General features: G+C 31.7%; 2 protein-coding genes across 5 annotated transcripts in view; both read right to left on the bottom strand.

Moving 5' to 3' along the window:
- Positions 1 to 20,507, bottom strand: part of LOC148312755 (zinc finger protein castor homolog 1-like) — a 195,965-nt gene extending 175,458 nt beyond the window's left edge. For all 4 annotated transcript variants that reach the window (XM_088273839.1, XM_088273832.1, XM_088273852.1 and 1 more), the window contains exons 1-2: positions 19,932 to 20,507; positions 11,389 to 11,421 (exon numbers count right to left, since the gene is read on the bottom strand). The gene's annotated coding sequence lies outside the window, so the exon portion shown is untranslated. The remainder of the gene's footprint in view (positions 1 to 11,388; positions 11,422 to 19,931) is intronic.
- Positions 1 to 23,428, bottom strand: part of LOC148312752 (uncharacterized) — a 518,102-nt gene that overhangs the window by 167,199 nt on the left and 327,475 nt on the right. The gene's annotated exons all lie outside the window — the stretch shown is intronic.

Genomic DNA, 23,428 nt, shown 5'->3' with positions numbered 1-23,428 from the left:
ACGACACAGTGCCCTATGCACCATTGGGGTACGGATTAGGGTTTTATTATTTTTATTATATATGTTTGTTCCACAAAATGTCTAAAATAGTGTATTCCATAATCTGGCAAAAGTATATATATATATATATATATAGCTGTGGTTGACATACTTATTTAGTTTTATTAAGATATGTACATATAAAAATACATAAAACAAATGAGTTATTTAATTTCACAAGTTTGTTTTTCCTCTCCTGTAAAATTTGGTCTGAGACAGATGTACCCCTTTGCCTTTACACTGCCGATATGAGCGACCGACCGCTTTAAAATGAGAATTTTTAATTTCATCTCGAATCCATTCCATTGTCTGGTAGTTTGGGCTTGAAAAATGTTCGTATCGAGGCACGGTTTATTATTTATCCTTCGAAATGCCCAAAACCAGTCCGAGTTTTATGACTTAGGATCGTCTGGAGCCATAAACATCCATTCCTTCATTTTCTAAATGCTATCCTTCTCCAAATATCCAAAAACCCCGGGATTTAAGCCGGGATATTCGATAGCCCGCAACATAATTTTCTTTAAACCCAGGTAATATAACGCGCACTCCATTCAAGAACGTCATAAATCAAAAATTGTCAATTTTCAGTTGTGCATGTTTTCGGAATGACCAGAAAATGTACTATATCCCAGCAAAAGCGGCATATTTTTAGCTAAATATTTAACCGCTACAGGGCAGAAACAGTTGTTTTTGCATTTTGAAGAAAATGTATTATTTAATTATTTTTTTAAAATATATTAATATATTTCAAATGGAGAAAAAACCTTCAGGTTGTACCTAAAAAGATCTGTTGCACAGTAAATAAGTTCAATAAGTGGATAGATATTTATTTTTAATACATTGTATTATATTTTTAAACTTTAAAAACGTTCTCCTGAAAAATCAAGTTTTTTTGATTTATGACGTTCTTGAAAGGAGTGAGCGATATGATGTAATTGAATTTTTTGTTTTATACACCGTTTTTGTACAGAAAAAATAAGTTTTATTTCGAAATAAATATATGGTATTTATTAAAAAGAAAAGAGTTGATTGAAAGGAAATCATCTAAGTGTCTGACATTGGTAAAACTGTTTTATAGAATAAAATAACAACTATGTAATTTTTTCCATGTGAATTTTATTTGACCAGCAACCGGGTTTCGTTGTAACCGACATCGTGGGACTGGTCTGGACCAGTCTGGAGCCATAAACACGATTGCTGGTCAAATGAAATTCATGTGGAAAAAATGACATAAAGTTGTTATTTTATTCTAGAAAGGTAATGGGTTAAAAAAATATATTTTAATATTTTAGTATGCATATTCTAAAAAAAAAATTAATGCATATATATATATATATATATATATATATATATATATATATATATATATATATATATATATATATATATATATATATATATATATATATATATATACATATATATATATATATATATATATATATATATATTATATATATATATATATATATATATATATATATACATATATATATATATATATATATATATATATATATATATATATATATATATATATATATATATATATATATATATATATACATTTATATTACTTTGATCGTGCGCAGAGACACGACCGGCTTCTCGCGCAGCCGATAGCATACTGAATCTTCCATATTGCGTGTAACCCCTTAAATCGAGATGTATTTATTTCTTAAATACACATGTACATATAATTAATCTGAATTATGGCTCTTAAGGCAAAGCCTGTGTTGAGCCAAAATAATAAAAATAAAAATAAAATAAGTTAGTTAGATAGTTATATTTTTAGTAGGGTAGGTATTGGTTATGCGTCTACATGGACCGCACGCCACTGGCCTCAGTAATAAACCGACACAGATTCGTATATGTAACTCTTCACACGGGAAATACTGAAATCTGGAGAATATAAAAATAAACAATCAATTAAAATTCTCCCGACAGCTTTTTCCACTCGAACGCTCCGAAGGAATATGGATATTCGATTCATCACATATACCCGAACGCGCGCTCTATACGCATGTGAGTATGTTATATGACCCAAACACTTCAGCTGTCCAAACTCAAAACACAGTAAGGGACATTTTTTGTAGTACTTTATAGTTTTTTTGCATTTTTGGGCTAAGTAGATTATACATAGTCCAAAAATGCAAAAAAAAACTGCTACAAAAAATGTCCCTTACTGTGTTTTGAGTTTGGACAGCCGACTTGGTCTTAGCTAAATATCTAAGCATCTATGTTGAGATGTCGAAAATAATGTGAAATAATAATTTATTTAAACCAGCCTATGACGATCGTCAGCCCCGTAAAAGCCCAGACTTCCATATTCTTCTTCATCTTTGATGAGATGTCAAAAAATAATAGATAATCCAGATTTGTGGACGAGTATTTGGACACACTCAAAAACCCTATATACTGGCACCAGCAGCGCAGGACTAATCGCCATGCCTACGTTCGATAAATGATAAAATTAACATTGCTTCCATTTGATGCAGTGCCCTATGCACCATTAAGTGCGGAAAAGAGTCAGAAATGTATATGAACATAGAACATATCAGCAGGTAGTATGTGGATAATGGTTAGCGTGTTTAGCTACCGTTCTATAGGTCCCGAGTTCAATCCCCAGGGAGGGGGGGGGGTGGAAATAAATATTAGTGATTTTAAATTGTATATTTATTTAACATAACCCTGGACTGGTCTTTGGAGCGCAGGAGTGATCACCTTGCCTTCATGTAAGTGACGATCAAGATAACACAGCGTCAATACGATGTATGAGGGGAGATGCATGAACGTGGAAGAGGCGAAGAATGTTTGCAAAGACAGAATGGTGTGCTACGCCGCTACCCCTGCGGGGAAGCGGCGTGATGGTTAGTTAGTTTTCAATACGATGTGGTGCCCTATGCACCATCGGGTGCGAATAAGGGTTAGAAGAAGAATATAGTGAGACGGTGTATGCCTGTTAGCAAAGGTTTTCGTTATGCTGTACCAGTGGTCGCCAAACTTTTTTGCCAAAGGGCCAAATATGCGGATTACAACGATTGAAAAAATTCTTAAGAGACAAATCGGTTTGCAATTCTAGTACACCTTTATCCTTTTTCTGCATTTAAAGATTATTTCTATGTTTGTTCTCGTTTTATCATGTGTAAAATATGGCGCCTCATTGTTTGACAAAACATGACGCTCACTCCTTTGAATAACGTCATATATCAAAATGATTTTTCAGGAGGTCGTTTTTAAAGTTTAAAAATATAATAAAATGTATTAAAAATAAATTTCAAGCCACTTATTGAACTTTTACTGTGCAACAGATCTTTTTTGGTAAAACCTAAATATTTTTTCTCCATTTGACAAATATTAAGTATATTAAAAAAAACAACACCTTTTCTTCAAAATGCAAAAACAACACTTTCTGCCCTTAGCGGGTAAATATTAAGATAAAAATATGCCGCTTTTGCTGGGATATAGTACATTTTCTGGGTATTCCGAAAACATGAACAACTGAAAATTGACGATTTTTAGAGGAGTGAGAGATATGTATTTAAAAGTAAATAAAAAACTGATATTAAAGGTTCAAAGACCGCGTGCGGCTCCCGAGCCACATTTTGGCGAGCCGTGCGTTATGGAGATGTTTATGTATGGTGTGTGTGATATTATTCATGGCGAAAATACAACAATACACCAAGGAATTCGGTCCCCAGCCATGTCGGGCCCGTCGGGGTCATATGGGGTCCCGTGGACTCGACCGGGAGAGTATAAAGTGTATAAAATGTATAAAACATGTATAGAAACGTATAAGAACGCACAAAAAACCATAACAAAACGTCTGCTTCAACCAAATCTTCATAGCAATCTAACGCTGGCCAACAATGATTTTTTAACTGAAATATTGATGACTGATTTGGACTAAGTTAATCGTTCTTATTCAATGTCTATATGGTGACAAGCTTGTATCACGTCAAGTTTTGATGTTACAGTCATATTACTGTTTGTATGGACCCCATACGTTGAAACCGTAATAGTGGTTGGTATCTAGACATGCTTTAGTCTAAGGTCTAAGGGATTCAAAAAAAGTTTTGATAATTATGGAGTAACAGTGGAAATATATTAACTTATTTATATTGAATACGATAGCATTATGTATTTATATACATGTATTTTTATATATAAATAATAAAATAAACTTTAGTCAATATCAGAATTAAAAATACCCATAACTAAAAAATCTGACGTGCTACAATTTTTTTCTTTCGTTTTTGAATTCAGCTATGCAAAGTGCATAAAGATCAGGTATTTTCATGCCAGTTACAAAATAAAAGTTGTAAACTGTTGGCCAGTTTATTTGAGATTCCCACTTGACTTTTCAGACAAATATAATGAATAAAAAAACCGAATTAAATGCAACAAAACGCAAGATTTAACCTTGTTTTTATGCAATCAACGATCAAGATAACGCTAAATGGATTGGATACAGTGCCCTATGCACCATTGGGCGCGTGTACCCGGACACAGTTACGATACATTTACATTAGCGTTTTCTCATAGGTTTCGTGAATGTTTTCCACAGATACTTTGTGGCAAATTTTATAAACTTTATAAAATGAAATAACTTTGTTTTAACCACTTTTTTATTAATACAATTTAATCTACCGGTTTCGATAAGAACCTTGTCATCATCAGGGTTAATTTAATTATAAAACATTAAAAACATAAAAATACTCTCACCAAAAACTTCCACACACTTCACTTAGGATTTGAACAATGTTATTTAATTTTATAAAGTTTTCTCATAGGGGTCGTATATCTTCCCGGTAGCTTTCACAAGCTTGTGCGAATACGGGAATGCAACCCCGAGTGCCCTGGCCATTGCTGCAATTATCCTTTTCCAACTTGCAATACACACATTTCCTTTCTTACATAAAATATTCGTTTCCTTGCAAATTAAACACATTTCATATGTTTGATTTACAATGTTATAATTTTAGATTAAATGTTTAGTACATACATATACACGTAATCCGTACACAACTTCTGTGGTAAGATACAGCATAGCATGACAAATGTATTTTGCTTCTCTACAGCTACTTATCTATTAAACACAGCCCACGACTTTTGACCGCGCCGTATTTGGAAGGAAAACACTTGTCGCCTGACTTGCGGGTTGCTGTATATGGACTACACGGACATTACTCCTGTTACAGTATATTTACAATAAATAAAGGATATTTTGCATAGCTAGTTTTATATTTTTAAAAAGGACTCTATTTTAACCTCAAAAGACTCTACACAGTATATATAATAATTAAACAAGAACTATATAGCTTTTTCCACTTTTATTTTATTTGACTAGCGACCAGATTTTGTCGATATCGACATCGTCAGTCTGATGTTGTCAGTAACAACGAAACCCGGTCACTAGTCAAATAAAATTAATATGAATATTTAATAAAACATAACATTTCAAAATTCAGTAATGTCAATCTTCATATTAATTTTTGACATCTCATCAAAGAAGAAGAACTTAATATTTACCCGCTACAGGGCAGAAAATGTTGTTTTTGCATTTTGAAGAAAAGGTATTGTTTAATTATATTTTTAAATATACTAAATATTTTTCAAATTGAGAAACAACCTTCAGGTTTTATTTAAAAAGATCTGTTGCACAGTAAAAAGTTCAATAAGTGGCTTGATATATATTTTTAATACATTGTATTATATTTTTAACTTTAAAAACGTTTTCCTAAAAAATCAAGTTTTTTGATTTATGACGTTCTTGAAAGGAGTGAGCGAAATATTTCCAGCTTAAGTTTTTGGTGGCGAATTGTCAAATATACCAGGAGCTAGAAATACGTAATACGCAACAAAATTTGTTCATTAAATGGTTCGATTAGGTAATGATCGAATCCAAAAACCGAAAATGGTAACTAATTATTTTAAAGAAGACGTTACAGAATTCACAGAAATCATATACATTGAATATTGGTTTTAAAAACTTATGAAAAGATTTTTTCTCAGCATCATACCTGATATCGCTCACTCCTTTCAAGAACGTCATAAATCAAAAAACTTGATTTTTCAGGAGAACGTTTTTAAAGTTTAAAAATATAACACAATGTATTAAAAAGATATATCAAGACACTTTTTTATGTGCAACAGATCTTTTGATGTGCAACAGACAAGTTTTTGATGTGCAACAGATCTTTTTAGCTAAAACCTGAAGGTTTTTTCTCCATTTGAAAAATATGTAATATATTTAAAAAAATAATTAAACAATACTTTTCTTGAAAATGCAAAAACAACACTTTCTGCCCTGTAGCGGGTAAATATTAAGTTAAAAATATGCCTCTTTTGCTGGGATATAGTACATTTTCTGAGCATTCCGAAAACATGCACAACTGAAAATTAACGATTTTTTATTAACGACGTTCTTGGAAGGAGTGAGCGATATGTTCAGAACGCTGATATATGCACTGCAAGTCCAGAATATGAGTACTCGCATATTATTGTGCGACTAAAATATTAATAAAATAAGAGATTCCATAACAATGGCTACCATTGTTTATGTTAATGAAAACAATTCGAGTTGGAATAAAAATAATAAAAATTATTATGATATTTTTTAAATAATATAATATAGCAATCTCTTGTAATCGCAGGTGGTCTGTAATACGATTCTTAATGTAGACTATCAAAGTTTAAATTATTTTAATAAAAATACGTCTCAAAAAAGATGACGAAGAATATGGACGTCTGGGTACTACAGGGCTTATGACCTGTCATAGCGTTATTTCACAATGGCAGCGCCACCTGTTGAACGTAATAACATCGCGCGCAATACTTAACATCGCTCATGACGGCCAGCGTGATTTTGGTCGGATGAAAAGATATTGTATGACTAGATCTCAACAAAGATGACGAAGAGTATGGACGTCTGCGTACTTACAAGGCTTGTGACCTGTCATAGGCTGGTTCATAACAGCGTTATTTCACAATGGCAGCGCCACCTGTTGAACGTAATAACATCGCTCATGACGGTCATCGTGTTTCTGGTCAGATGAAAAGATATTGTATGTCTAGAAGCATTGTGAAATTAATTAATAATCAATGTAATTCGTCATCACAAATTAAGTATGCAGAGAATAAAACCACACATCTTCGCCTCTTCCACATTCATACATCTTCTCATTCGTGCGCTCCGATTATTCCGACTCCTGACCTTACCACTTTTAAATATTTGAAATAGGAAATTTATAGTTTAACATTTTTTTCCATTAGAATGAAAATACCAATTATATTTATTTGACCCCCCTGGGAATCGGACCCGGGACCTCCAGTACAGAAGCCGGGCGTGCTGATCATTACACTACGGATGCGGATAATTTATATATTTAGCCACAGAGACCTGTCCAGGGTAATACTAAATAAATATTATAGTGTAAAATCACAAAAAAATTCACCCCTCCCCGTGGCAATCGAACCCGGGACCTCCAGTGCGATAGCTAAACACGCTTACCATTACACTACGAAGGCGGACAAATTATTATTAATCAATATAAATGAGTTATATAGAAAATAAATTTATTTTCCATTTAGCGTAAGACAGAAGCGCGTAAAAATAATTTTCAGTCGTCTAGTGCAGTGCTCCGCAACCTTTTCTCACCTGCGACACACCAAAATTCTTCCTAGAATTCCGCGGCACACCTAAAGCTAAAAGCTTTAAAGCTTTAAAGACCATTGAAAAATTATTTATTGATTTGACATTTAATTTGACATTTATAGAACTCCATTTAAATTTATGTATTAATTGTTAAATCAAACACAGATTTTTTGAGTCAACTAAATATTTGATTGAAAATGCCATAACTAAGCGAAACAATTATCATAATATTAATTTTTATGTATTTTTTCACAGTAAAATACAATTTAGTAGACTCAAAAAATCTGTGAATGATTTAACAATTAATACATAAAATACGTTGAAAAATTATGTATTTATAATTATATTATAATTTTGAAATAAAAGACAATGTTATGAAAAATAATTTGTCATTGTGTGTTAATGACCAATGACCCAATGACCAATTATATTTGTATTTAATTACATAATGTAAAATAATAAAAAAATGTCAATTACATTGAATTTGGCTGCGGCACACCTGAATCCTGCTCACGGCACACCATTGTGCCACGGCACACCGGTTGCGGAGCACTGGTCTAGTGTATATTTTTTATGGGGATAATTATCATGGGATTTATATTCTGAATGTCTTATTTAGAGAAACATCTCTCTAATCTTGATTTACGTACCATTTTTATGTTATTTAAATAGCACCTAAAAATAGTGTCACATTATACTTTATTGATATTAATTTCCGAATAAATTAACATAATCTCCTATACCAAGAGAATCGGATGTATTCGGACAGCGATACAGCCAAATCCATACTGCCAATTTCACAGAATATATATATATACATATATACATATATATATATATATATATATATATATATATATATATATATATATATATATATATATATATATATATATATATATATCCACCTCCGTAGTGTAATGGTCAGCACGCTCGGCTACCTTTCTGGAGGTCCCGGGGTTGATTCCCAGGAGGGTCAAATAAATATAAGTGATTTTTTTTTACTCTAATATTTATTTCATATTACCCTGGACTGGTACCTGAAGCGGGGGGATGATCAACTTTTACCGATCACGAGGTAACGATCAAGATAAGATATTTCATGCAGTGTCCTATGCACCATTGGGGTACGGATAAGGGTGTGAATATATATATATATATATATATATATATATATATATATATATATATATATATATATATATATATATATATATATATATATATATATATATATATATATATATATATATATATATATATATATATATATATATATTCAATTCAATTCAATTTATTCAACAACAAAAAATAATATATACATAACAAACAATATTCAAGGCGTATATATTAAAAGTAAGCAAGAAGACATAAAGGTGTAGAAGAATCCCGCTTCGAAAAACTCCTTCGGACACATGGAACAGATCAATATCCAATGTGATATTGTTCAACATAGCGGTAGCTCTTCCTACAGGCATAACCATCGGCAGGTTGGTCCTGTGTATAGGAATGTGAAACAATCTATGTCGACGCCGTCTTAGGTAACTATCGGGAACATACAGACCAATGCTCCGGATAATTTCAGGATTATCGATCATACCGCGCAACAATGGATAAAAATGCGTAATCAAATACACATTCCTTCTAGTCTCTAAACTATTGTAGCCAAGCATACATATATTTATTACATTATTATTATTATTATAGTTACTTTTTAAATGGAGGAGCGATATGATATTTAGTAAGCGAGCTTTCATAAGTATTTAAAAATGCTATTTTTTAGTTATCGTGTGATTATGCGAGACTCGAGATTAAAATTAGCCCATATTTATATTCAGATAGTAATATTGTCCGTAATATCGTGATTATGGCGCTGTATTTATAAAAGAATAAACACCATGAAACGAAAGATAAACACACTGCTTCCTTTTACGGCAAAATGGAAAATAACAAACTACAAACGTGGACGAAATGCTGCAAGTCCAAAATCTTAAATTTACAAAAATTTTAAATTAACTCATTTTAAGTGCACTCGTATTCAAAACAACTACTTAATTCAAACCCTTATCTGCTCCCCAGTGGTGCATAGGGCACTGCGTTATAAAAACGCAGTGTTATCTTGATCGTTAACACATGAAGGAAAGGTGATCAGGCCTCCGCTTCAGGTAGACAATTACAGTACAATTTAGTAGACTCAAAAAATCAGTTTTTGATTTTAATATTAAATACAAAAATTTTAATCGAGTTCTACAAATAAAACGCCAAATACGCTTCTTTCCGAAGGGTAGGCAGAGAGAATAGAACGCCACACCGCTCTGTCTTTGTAAACATTCTTCGCCTCTTCCACATTCACACATCTACTCGTACATAACCGGTTCTTGACATGACCATGCTCAAGTATTTGAAATACTTGAATATGCCAATTTTTCCTCGGTCCTCCTCTGCTTCTACAACCAACCGTATTCGCCTAATGAATCGGTTTTACTGTTTTTTCTTCACTCATTCAACTCACATGCCTAAACCATCTCAACACACCTTTCATTTTATCGATAATGCTTATCTCAATAAATATTTTATTTAAATTGTAAATAAAACACTTGTTTTTAACCACTTTATTATTATATTTTAATAACTAGTTTCGGGAGCTACAGGTGCTTCCATCTACTTCCATAACGTAAATGGAAGCATCTGTAGCTTCCGAAACTAGTCGTTAAAATATAATACTCCAAATTGGTAAAAAAATAGTTTTATTTATAATTCAAACTATTACCACAAAGTGCGTTCCGAAACAATAAATAAATAATTTATTTTAACGATTGATAAATATTTATTTTTGCAATGTTTTAGGCAATTTTTGCAGTCGGGCAGTTGAAAGTGGACTTGTCACATTTCAGTTGTAGAAGTTTGCACATAAAAAATTGTCTTTTGTTTTAATCTTCTTTACTGTATAATCTGAGTAAAATAAAAATCTCCGTATATGTGAACATTGTTTAATGCTATAAACAGACTATAAAAATTATGTAAACAAGAAATTACATGCGTAAGTCAGTAGTTCTTCGTAAACAATTATATTTCCAAATGTAATTTTATCAGAAAATATAATCCTCTATTGAAAAGTCGCTACTGAATGCACATAATCTCTTTAAATAGAATTAAAATAGAATAAGACGTATTAAAAAATAATCTATTATTCTCAAATTGGAATTGCAAATGAAAGAAATATAATTTATTTAAAGAACCGAAGAGTTTCGATGAAGTAGGCTCTCAAATTTTGAAAAACCGTATAGATTCGATGAAGTGAGCTCTCAATTTTTGAAATTAGAATGACTATATTTTGAAAAACCGTAGAGATTCGAATAAATGAGCTTCGAATTTTGAAATTCGAATGTAGTATCTTTTGAAAAACCGTAGAGATTCGATAAAGTGAGCTCTCAATTTATGAAAAATGAAATTTAATGGAATGGATAGATATTATAATCAGAATTAAAAGGATTATAAACATATAGATATATATGTTTTATATAATATATATATATATATATATATATATATATATATATATATATATATATATATATATATATATATATATATATATATATATATATATATATATATGTATATATAAAAACCTACATCAATTAACGTATGTACCCTTATAAAAAATAAATTCACACTATAATGTGTCTTACCTTAGTAGATGTATTGAAAATGATGTCAGCAATCTGTAAGAAGAAAAAAATGTTATAAATAAAATATGCAATTCTCCACCGACGAAAAAAAAATCTAAGTCGAATTGTGGGCCAGTGGTAAGTGTCGATATCGCTAAGTCGGAGTTTCTTGGTTCAAGCCCACTCTACCACAACTTGATTCCATTTTTTTAAAAAGGTCGACTAGGTTTTCGAAATTAGTATGAAATTGGAGCATTTGTGTATTGCAAATGAACACAAATATTCATATTTTAAAATTATTATTTAATTATTACCTAGACATACGGGCAGGGAAATATGAATTTTGCTATCGCGAATACGCACCCTACTAATGACTGAAATAAAATCTCGAATGAGTGATATTTTGCGACGATTATTGCGTCGATTCTCTTCGCAAAATCGGACAATAATTAAACGCTATGTCCGATTATAAACGTCCAATTGGATTGGCGCCATTTCTGATTCGAAAGAACGTTCGTTCCAAATTCGAAATAGTATGTGTTCTCTGATCTCTGATTGGATAATGAAATGCCACGAATTGTAATGGTGACAGATTTTCGCAAAAAAAATAACGTTTTCATGGCATTGTATTTTCTCGTCTACATGAATTTCGTTAGAAACATTTTTGACATGACAATTTTTACAACTTTATTATAAAGTACACTTATATGTTTATATATATATATATATATATATATATATATATATATATATATATATATATATATATATATATATATATATATATATATATATATATATATATATATATACATATATATATATATATATATATATATATAAATATTTATATATATAATATACCTATATATATATATATATATATATATATATATATCTATATATATATATATATATATATATATATATATATATATATATATATATATATATATATATAATAAAATTAAAATAAAACCCTTATCTGCACCCCTATGTTGCATAGGGCACTGTGTCTTATAAACGCAGTGTTATCATGATCGTTTTACACGTGAAGGAAAGGTGATCAGCCCTCCGCTTCAGGTACCAGTCCATGGTAGTATTGAATAAATATTTCAGTGAAAAAATCACTTACATTTATTTTTACCCCCCTTGGGAATCGAACCCGAGACCTCCAGAACGGTAGCCGAGCGTGCTGACCATTACACTACGGAGGCGGACAAATATATATATATATATATATATATATATATATATATATATATATATATATATATATATATATATATATATATATATATATATATATATATATATATATATATATATATATATATATATATACATACATATATATATATATATATATATATATATATATATATATATATATATACATACATATATATTTATATATACATATATATTCAAATTAATTCAGCAGAAGATAATTCGATATGATATGTAGAGTTGCCAAGGCATGCGTTATGAGGTTATATCACCATTTTATCCTTCCTTATACACATATATAATATTTAAATTTATCAATAATTCACTCACGTAAACCATTGCGCATTGAATTGAATTATACATAAAAATTATTCGATATCCTTTATACATTTTTTTAGGAATAAAACAATAAGCTATTCCATTTTTACATTCATGGCAACACGACGCCATTGAAACCTGGCATTAATATCGGCACTTTTATTTTATTATTATTTTCGACGCCATATTGAGTCGAAATTATTGTGTAATGAGTCACACACGTCGTCACAATGCTTCTATAAATTTGTTTAATTGATTTGTTTTTTTAGGTTTTGTAAAAACGACTCCTTCAACGTGAATAAGATAAGAAGAAAACTCGAAAAAACAAGTGTCTGATATAATAAAGCAACAAAAAAATTATGTATTCATTCGGCAATCACTTTGCGGTAATATCTATACATTTTTAATTCATGTTTTATTTGGTAAATACCACTTTTTCTTAAAATTCTGTGACTGTGGAAATTCATACATTGGTATGACTTCCAGTAAATTTTAAGTAAGAATCAGGGATCATATATTATTTACAACATTTTGAGTGTGTCCAAATACTTGTTCACAAATCTGGATTATCTCCAATTATAGGAGTAATTTTTTGGCATCTCATCAAAGATGAAGAAGAATATGGGAGTCTTAATCCAGGATTCGGACCTCACATACTAATATAAGAGTTTCTGCTCAATAAAAAGCTTATTTTCATCTCACCAAAAGATGTCTCTAGTGAAGTTCCAGTGATTCAAGAACAATGTTTCCAAATTGGTTCATATGTATAGAACTTCCAAGCATTTGAGTAGTGTGGTTGTCAATAATGGGTAGAATTGGTGAATGTTACACGTGTGTAAAGTGATCACTTAAACCAACCTATGACGGTCGTCAGCCCCGTAAATGCCAAGACCCATATTCTTCTTCATCTTTGATGAGATGTCAAAAAATAAAATAAAACAAAAATTCAGAATTCGCAACCATTTAGTAGATATTGACTTTTTTGACATCTCAACATAGATGAAGAAGAATGTGGAAGTCTGCGCATTTACAAGGCTTACGATAGGCTTGGTTAAGTGATCACTTTACATACGTGTAACATTCAACAATTCTACCCATGATTGACAATCACACTACTCAAATTCTTGGAAGTTCTATACATATGAACCAATTTGGAAACATTGTTATTGAATCACTGGAACTTCACTAGAGACATCTTTCAGAGAGCCAGGAAATATATTATTTCAACATAAGGGTGAATAATCCATTAAGTGGATAATTTTTTATATAACATTTACTAAGTTTTTACCACTATTTGAATAGTGGTATTTACTAAGTAAAACTTTATTTTCCGCTTAAACTTAAAAACTTTAGGTTAGTGTAATGGTCAGCACGCTCGGCTACCGTACTGGCGGCCCCGATTTCGATTCCCAGGGGGGGTCAAATAAATACAAGTGATTTTTTCACTCTTATATTTATGCAATATTACCTTGGACTGGTACCGGATGCAGAGGGCTGATCACCTTTCCTTCATGTGTTAACGATCAAGATAACGCTGCGTTTATATGATACAGTGTCCTATGCACCATTGGGGTGCGGGTAAGGGTTTGAATGAATGAATAAAAAAAAACTGGTTAGATTTTACCTCTAAATGGCTGCCGGATCAATCAATGAAAAATGACTGAAAATTTATTTTAAAAATGTTAAAAAACGAACTTTAGCTAGCCGATATTTCGCCGAAAGATCGTCGATATGATGGATTCTGACGATGATACCATTACAATTCAATTGAAGCGCAAAAAATTGGATTTGTCATGGAAACAATCAATTTCCTATTATACTTGTTATTAGACTCTAGTTTTATAATGATAATTCTCGATAGAACTGCTTTTTATATAATAAAATACCAACTATATAGGTTTTACAATTATAATTTAATTTGACCAGAGAACGAATTTCGTCGTTTTCGACATCATCAGACTGGCGTGAGGCTAGACAACATTGTATGCTATATAAACAAAAAGGCCGCGGTTAAAAGTTATGACTTTATTTATATAATTTTTCTGACAAAATGAATTGAATAAAACCATAGTTTATATGTAATTATTTTTATAATACAATACTTAAATTCATTCAATTTTAGTGCCTTTTTCACCATTTGGGTACGGATAGCGGACGGGATTTTTTAAAAAAGAATTTCTATGAGTTTTTACTAAACAATAAACATAGTATAAGAAACGTCTGAGACATTACTATCTATCGTTAGAATCCTAACTGTCCATCAAACCTCCTCCCTTAGATTTTCCCTCTACCTCCTTCCCTAAACTCCCTTCTTCCTTTGCCCTCCTTATTATCATATTTTGTAATTTATGTTTTTTTATACGTTAATTTGTAATTTATATTTTTTTTATGTTCAAGTACTATCTACCCTCTGATTGCAAACAGCTATATATGGTATCAAACGTTTTGATCAATATCACTAGTCTGTTTTTGGTTGGTTGGAAGATGTTGCTTTTAAGCAATAAGCCCGCCAACGTACTTATTTATTTTCTGCACATGAAGTTTAAATAATTAAATTAGTAAATATATTTTCATTATAACTTTTATTACATATATAATTAATATATTGTATGTGGTGTAAAACTAAACGAATGAAAGAAGTAGATATTTTAAGCAGACTGATATAACAAACGTAACTAACTAACTAACCAACCATCACGCCGCTTCCCCGCAGGGGTAGGCAGAGAGAATAGAGCGCCACACCACTCTGTCCTTGCAAACATTCTTCGCCTCTTCCACGTTCGTGCATCTCCTCATACATACCCGCCGATTGTTACGACTCCTAACCTGACCACTTTCAAGTATTTGGCATACCTGATCGTGCCATGTTTTTCTCGGTCTTCCTCTGCTTCTTTTCCCACTAACATTCGCCTCATAAATTTGTTTTACCGTTCTATCCTCACTCATTCGTTCTATATGTCCAAACCATCTCAACACACCTTTCTTAATTTTATCGATAATGCTTATCTCAGCTTTGCATTCCTTCCTTATTTCACTATTCGCACATCTATCATACATCGTTTTGTCGCACATTCTTCTGAGAGATCGCATTTCGACTGCATTCAGTCTACTTTCATCCTTCGTTTGCCAACTCCATGTTTCACTTCCATACATTGGAGTTGGAACCAGGACTCCGTTGTGCACTGCCAGTTTAGCTTCCGCTGATAGGTTTTTATTTGCTATAAACAAACGTCTTTCGGTAATTTTCCATCAATTATTTCATTTAATAACGTAAATAACTAACATTGCAACATACAATAAAAAATTATGTAACTCGTAAAAAAAACATACCTACATTTTAAATATTTTAGTATTTTTATATACAGTATCTACTCAATGAATTAGGGCCACGCAGAATTTCGCGCAATTTCTCAATTCAAACAGGAATAACTCAGAGAAAACCTTGAATAAAACAACATTGAATTTTATTTACACATGAACACTTTATTACGCTTAAATTATGCATATATTTTCATATAAATATAGTTAGTATTTAGTATTTCCACCTTTGGCAGAAATAACTGCCTCAATTCTTTTTTGGCATACTTAAAATGCACTGTTTTATCATGTTTTTTATTTCTTCGTCTTCTGACCAAATTTTTTGAATATTTTTTTTAGACAGTCTACTGTCGGATTTGGAAATGAGTATACCTTATTTTTTAACATGATCCATACGTTTTCTATAGGATTAAGGTCCGGAGAATTTCCAGGCCAGGGTAGCAAAGGCAGATTTTTGTTAGACAAAAATTTTATTATTGATTTAGCCCGGTGGCAAGGTGCCCCATCCTGCATGAAGGTGTATGGACCTTCTGTTGGGTCGAGTGTATGGTAGAAGGGCAATAAAATTCGTTCGAGGACCTGCTTATAGGAATTTTGGTTCATTGTTCCTTCCACGAAAAACAACGGCCCAGGTAAATTGTTAATAATACATGACCATATCATTGTTGCAGGGGGGTGTTTGATAACTTTTACCACACAGGCCTCATTGTAACGTTCCATTGGTGTTCTCCTGATGAATCGACGGCTCTCAGTCACGGCTTCTAACCGGCACCCATCACTAAAGATGACCTGAAAAATAATGAAAATTTAAGTTTAATTCAAATATATAAGTTTATTTATTAAAATGATATGTTGAAAATTCAGTTTAAATAAATACCTTTTTCCAATCATCTACCGAGTAATTTCGATGTAGCCTGGCCCATTTTAATCGATCCGCTTTCATTCGTGGTGTCAATTTTGGTACTTTTACAGGGCGCCTGCATTTCAGATTTACTTCGTAAAAACGTCGCCTCAGTGTTGATACCGATATATTTATACCCTCTTCTTCCAATTTTATTTTTAATGTTTTTGCTGATGCTCTACGGTTTTCTAAGGCACTTTGAACGATTTTTCGATCAGTCCTCGGTGTTGTTTTTCTAATCCTACGACAGTTCTTTCGCCGATTGCTGGTGGCGGGTGACTGGTTTTTTATTGATTTTGAAATTCTGTCCACTGTTTGAAGAGAAACGTTTTCTTTTTTTGAAATTTCTCTATTAGATAGTATTCCTAATTTCAGTAGCACTATAACACTAGACTTTTTTTCCTCAGAAATGTCTTTACTTTTTCCCATTTCGTCCTTTTCAAAAAAAACACTTGTGTTTACAAAAAAAATTATACTTTATGAACTAAAATTAAAAATTAAGTTTTTTTCACAAGACACGATAACTATATAACCTCTCTGAACAAAACAATAACCAGAACTCAAGAAACTTCACTAATAAATGAGATAGGACTATTTTTTGAACTTTCAACTATCTGTCTACCTGTGCTAATTAGGGACCTTTCTCAGAAAAAGGGTTTGAACTTTTGTAAAGGGTTAAATAATCCAGGTATATTTTACATATTATTGAAGGTAATATACATGATATTAGATGTCAATAGAAAACTTAAAGTATTTATGTAAAATAAATATAATAATCCAAAAGATTTCAGAGTATTCAAAAAAATAATGGGTGGCCCTAATTCATTGAGTAGATACTGTATATTTTTATATATTAAAAACTAACTATCTAATGCTAATGCATCACAGCGGTTCACCGCAGGGGTATGTAGAGAGAATTGAACGCCACACCACTCTGTCTTTGCAGACATTCTTCGCCTTTTACACACTCATGCATCTCCTCATACACACCCGCCGATTTTTCCGACTTCTTACTTCTAACAATCGCACGATATCAAGTATTTAAAATATTTGATTGTTTCTATTTCCAACTACATTCGCCTCATAAATTATTTTGCTCTCCTTTCTTCACTCATTCGTTCCGTATGTCCAAACCATTTTAACACACCTCTCGTAATTTTATCGATAGTACTTATCCATTGCATTCTTTCCTTATATCACCATTGGAAAATCTATCATACATGGTTTTGCCGCACTGAGAGATGGCATCCCGACTGCATCCAGTCTACTTTCATCCTTCTTTTGCCAACTCCATGCTTCAATTCCATACATTATGATTTGAAAAATCATAAAATTAATTTAAATTACAACATTTTTGGTGTGTCCAAATCCTTGTTCACAAATCTGGGTTTCTCTACTTTATTATTTGAGTTATTTTTACATTTTGACATCTTAACATAGACGAAGAAGAATGTGGAAGGGTGTTTACTTAAACCAGCCTATGACAGACCGTAAGCCCAGTTAATACACAGACTTCCATATTCTTCTTCATCTATGTTGAGATGCCAAAAATGGAATTTAATCTAATTTTAAATTATAAGAATATATTTTAAATTTAAAATAATGTTTGAGAAATATACCTAAAGCATTGATTAATTTATAAAATAAAACTAAAAATAAAATATTATGCAATACTTAGCATTGAAAAAATATATAATTTTTAAATTTAAACTTTTGATCGTCCGCCTCCGTAGTGTAATGGTCAGCACGCTCGGGTACCGTTCTGGAGGTCCCGGGTTCGATTCCCAGGGGGGGCTATAATAAATATAAGTGATTTTTTCACTGTCATATTTATTCAATAATACCCTGGACTGGTACCTGAAGCGGAGGGCTGATCACCTTTCCTTCATGTGTAAACGATCAAGATAACACTGCGTTTATATGAAGCAGTGCCCTATGCACCATTGGGGTGCGGATAAGGGTTTTATTATTTATTATACTTTTGATTTTATAGAGCGTTTTTATATAAAAAAGTCTAATAAAAAATTATAAGATTTTTTTAAATAATTACAAAAATTGTATTATCATCTTCTTACCCTTATCCGCGCACAATGGTGCATATTACACTGCATTGAATAGACGCAGTGTTATCTTTATCGTTTTAACGTGAAGGAAAATTGATCGTCCTGCGATTCTGATACAGTAAAGGTGATATTAAGTTAATATTTGTGTGAAATTTACAAATATTTATTTTGACTACCCTGGAAATCGAACCTAAGATATTTAGCATGGTAGTCAAACGCGCTAATAAATTTTATGAAGGCGAATATAAAATGATTGAAAAAAAAAATTATTACATAATGTATTTTTTTATGTATGTATGAAATGGTTTGGACACGTGGAACGCGTGAGTGAGGAAAGAACGGTAAAAAAAATATGAGGCGAATGTAATTGGAAAAAGAAGCAGAGGAAGACCGAGGAAAACTTGGCACGATCAGGTATGTCAAATACTTGAAAGGGATCGGGTTAAGAGTCGGAATAATCGGGGGGTGTGTGTGAGTAAATGCATGAATGTGGAAGAGGCGAAGAATGTTTGCAAAGACAGATCGGTGTGGTGTTCTATCTTCGTTGCCTACTGAAGCGGCGTGATAGTTCGTTAGTTTTTTGTATATATGTATTTTAAATATAAAAAAATACTAAAATATTTGAGATGTAGGTATTATTTTTTTTTAAATGTATTACATAATTTTTTATTAGATGGTGCAAGCTTATATTTTATTACAAATGATGAAAATAGGTAATATAAATTAATAATTACTTTTTGAAACGAAGCGATGCACAGAACACAAAAATTCACCAAAATAATCGATAGTTTTTCAGAAAATTATACAAATTGACTAGAATTTCAATTTTTATCTATAATATCGTAAATTTTACGTACAATCTCCCCAAAAGGCACAAATATGTTCATGTCCACAGTACAAATAAAATTCAAAATCACTGTTCGAATACAAAATTCAAATAATCCAATAAAATCGCACTCAAAATTCAAATAAACTCACAAAATCGTTCGATTTTCAAACACAGAACTCGAAAATAATTGTACTAACAATTAAAATAATCCTCGAATATTTTGGCACTCAAATCACATGAAAACGTCCTATTTTCAATAATTGAAATCGAATTTCCAAAAAATTTCACTTATCAGTTCGGCATTTGGGATTCAATCGTCGATCCGGCGCGTGATGACGGATATATTCGTATAAGCGCGCTACACACGTACCGTGTTTAAATTATAACAAATAAATAATAGTACTAATAAACAATTGATAAAGAAAAAAAATTAAATTAAACCCGCGCGGCTTCCGCTCCTCACGAACGATCGTTTTGGACTGACTGACAGAACATATTTTGAACCTATTTTTTTCGTTAATTCAACGCACACATGCGCGCGCATACGAACAACGTCAACTTTCCCGCGCAGTAGAATCGAACGCGCAAAAAGGAGCTTCGAACCCCTTCCATTTATTTCTCTCGCTCTTGAATCAATTTCTTGTTTTGTTGACGACTCTATTTTGCTTGTTTCCATCTCTATTTTCTTTTTATGGATAAGTTTTTTATACAATATTGCCCCTTGCGATGTTGTGTGTGTGTTTCTGTAGTTGTGTGTTATTAGTTATTATTCAAATATTCGTAGATCATAACTTTTTTTTGTATTGTTTGGCCGGGAATTTTTATAAAAGCGAATAATAATCTCGGATCGTGATTGGTCAATCGGATTCCGAGAAAATTAAAGATGCGGTGATGTTCGGACATAGAAAATCGAATTGATATTTTTGATTTATCGAGTTTAATCAATTTGATGTTTCCATGCAGACGTACATACTTAAAGTACCTATACTATAAAACGTCGAATAACAATGGAAAAAAAGGTGATAAATATTTAAAGTGTGTCCAAAAATTGTCCACAAATCATGAATTTGGTCCAGTCACGAGTTATTTAAATCAAGATTTTTTCAAAATCGAAATGCGATCTCTCAGAAGAATGTGCGAGAAAACGATGTATGATAGATGTACGAATAGCGAAATAAGGAAGGAATGCAAAGCTGAGACAAGCATTATCGATAAAATTAAGAAAGGTGTGTTGAGACGGTTTGGACATGTAGAACGAATGAGTGAGGAAAGAACGGTAAAATAAATTTATGAGGCGAATGTTAGTGAGAAAAGAAGCAGAGGAAGACCGAGAAAAACATGGCACGATCAGGTATGCCAAATACTTGAAAGTGGTCAGGTTAGGAGTCGTATCAATCGGCGGGTATGTATGAGGAGATGCATGAACGTGAAAGGGGCGAAGAATGTTGCAAGGACAGAGTGGTGTGGCGCTCTATTCTCTCAGCCTACCCCTGCGGGGAAGCGGCGAGATGGTTAGGTAGCTAGTAACACTAATATAAACTATTATTTACACTTAATTTACATCATATATGTACATATATATTACATCTGCTTACAGTAAACAAAACTTTTATTTTTAAATTCTTTTCATTCTCCATACATTCAGGCATCTCATCATACATTTTCAAACCCTTATACATTGAACAATTTTGTGACTCGTTTTTTTTCAACAATGGCAGTCTTATTTTTATTATCTAGTAACTAGATAATAATAACTAGATTCTGGTTAGTTAGTTAGTTAGATTTTTTCATTTTCCTCTTTTTTTTTATTTTATGTTTTAGTCGAGTATTTGTAGTTTATATTAACGTTTTTAATCTAATTTACACTTCTTGTAATATCTATTGTATTCTTGCCACTACCCTTTACTATGACCAAAAATATAATGTATACCCACACACAGGCCATGCCTTTGTGGATTTTTTTTTTTGTATTTATATTATATATTTATTTTGTAATTTATTATTAGATTAAAACCAATATTTTTAGCTTTTCCACTTTTTTTATTTGACCAGCGACCGGGTTTCGTCGTTACCGACATCATCAGACTGGTGAGAGGCTATACAAATTGTTATGTTATATATAAAAGAAGGCAGGAGTTGATAACCATGATTTGATATAATTTTTTTGAGAAATTAATTTTCATTAATTCAATTAATTCTCAATAAAATTATATCAAATCATGGTTATCAACTCCTGCCTTCTTTTATATATAACATAACAATTTGTATAGCCTCTCACCAGTCTGATGTCGGTAACGACGAAACCCGGTCGCTGGTCAAATAAAAAAAGTGGAAAAGCTAAAAATATTGGTTTTAATCTAATAATAAATTAAAAATGCAATTCCATCACGAAGTGTCAGTGGATAATATAAATCTATTATTTATTTTGTACTTGTTTTCATGTCATATTGTGAAATCCAAAAGAATTTAAAATAAAGAAAGAAAAAAATGGTTCATAAAGTGATAATTTCAACCAGCCAATGATAGATTGTAAGCTTTGTAAAAATACTCATACTTGATAGGGTTATGACCATCTGTTGACGTTTCTATATCTTGACAACAATACGTAGAAAAATTGACACAAACGCGCGTATTTTTATGTACCTACCGACTTTTTTAACCGATGACACAAGTTTTTAAAAAGAAAAAATTTAAAAGGTTAGTTTGTTCCAAATCTTGAATCTTCCAAATTCCTCTAAAGCCCCTGATTTGCCGATTGTTTTGAAGTTTTTACTCTTAACTGCATTCGAATACACACGTTTTTACATCTAAGACTTTTGATAGGTAAAAATTTTTTATTTTTAATAGTTTTTTCTTTTTCTTACTGCTATGGCAGCGCCATCTGTTGAACGTAATATCAACACTAGTCACTTTCCGTTTTTATTGTTTACTATGCCATTGTTCCATAGGTTTTTAATATTTTCATTGTGATCAATCGTTGTGAAATTAAATATATTATCATCCGGCTCCGCAGTGTAATGGTCAGCACGCTCGGCTACCGCTCTGGAGGACCCGGGCTCGATTCCTGGGAGGGGGGCAAATAAATTTAAGTGATTTTTTCACTCTAATAATTATTCAATTTTACCCTGGACTGGTACCTGAAGCGGAGGGCTGGTCGCCTTTCCTCATGTCTTTACGATCAAGATAACACTGCCTTTATATGATGCACTGCCCTATGCACCATTGGGTGTGGATAAAGGTTTGAAATCATTGTGTGTTTTTTGTTTGACTTCATTTTCATTTAACTATGCTGAGCCATAGCTAACATAATAAATAAACAATTTATTCTATCAGCTGGTATATCTATATTTTTGATGTCTCAACGTAGATGAAGAAGCAACGTTTTGAGTGTGTCCAAATACT

This window comes from Brachycentrus maculatus, unplaced genomic scaffold (assembly GCF_059751285.1).
Source record: "Brachycentrus maculatus isolate JH-2025_06_01 unplaced genomic scaffold, ASM5975128v1 h1tg000033l, whole genome shotgun sequence".
NCBI lineage: Eukaryota > Metazoa > Arthropoda > Insecta > Trichoptera > Brachycentridae > Brachycentrus > Brachycentrus maculatus.
This window is presented reverse-complemented; position numbering and strand designations above follow the sequence as displayed.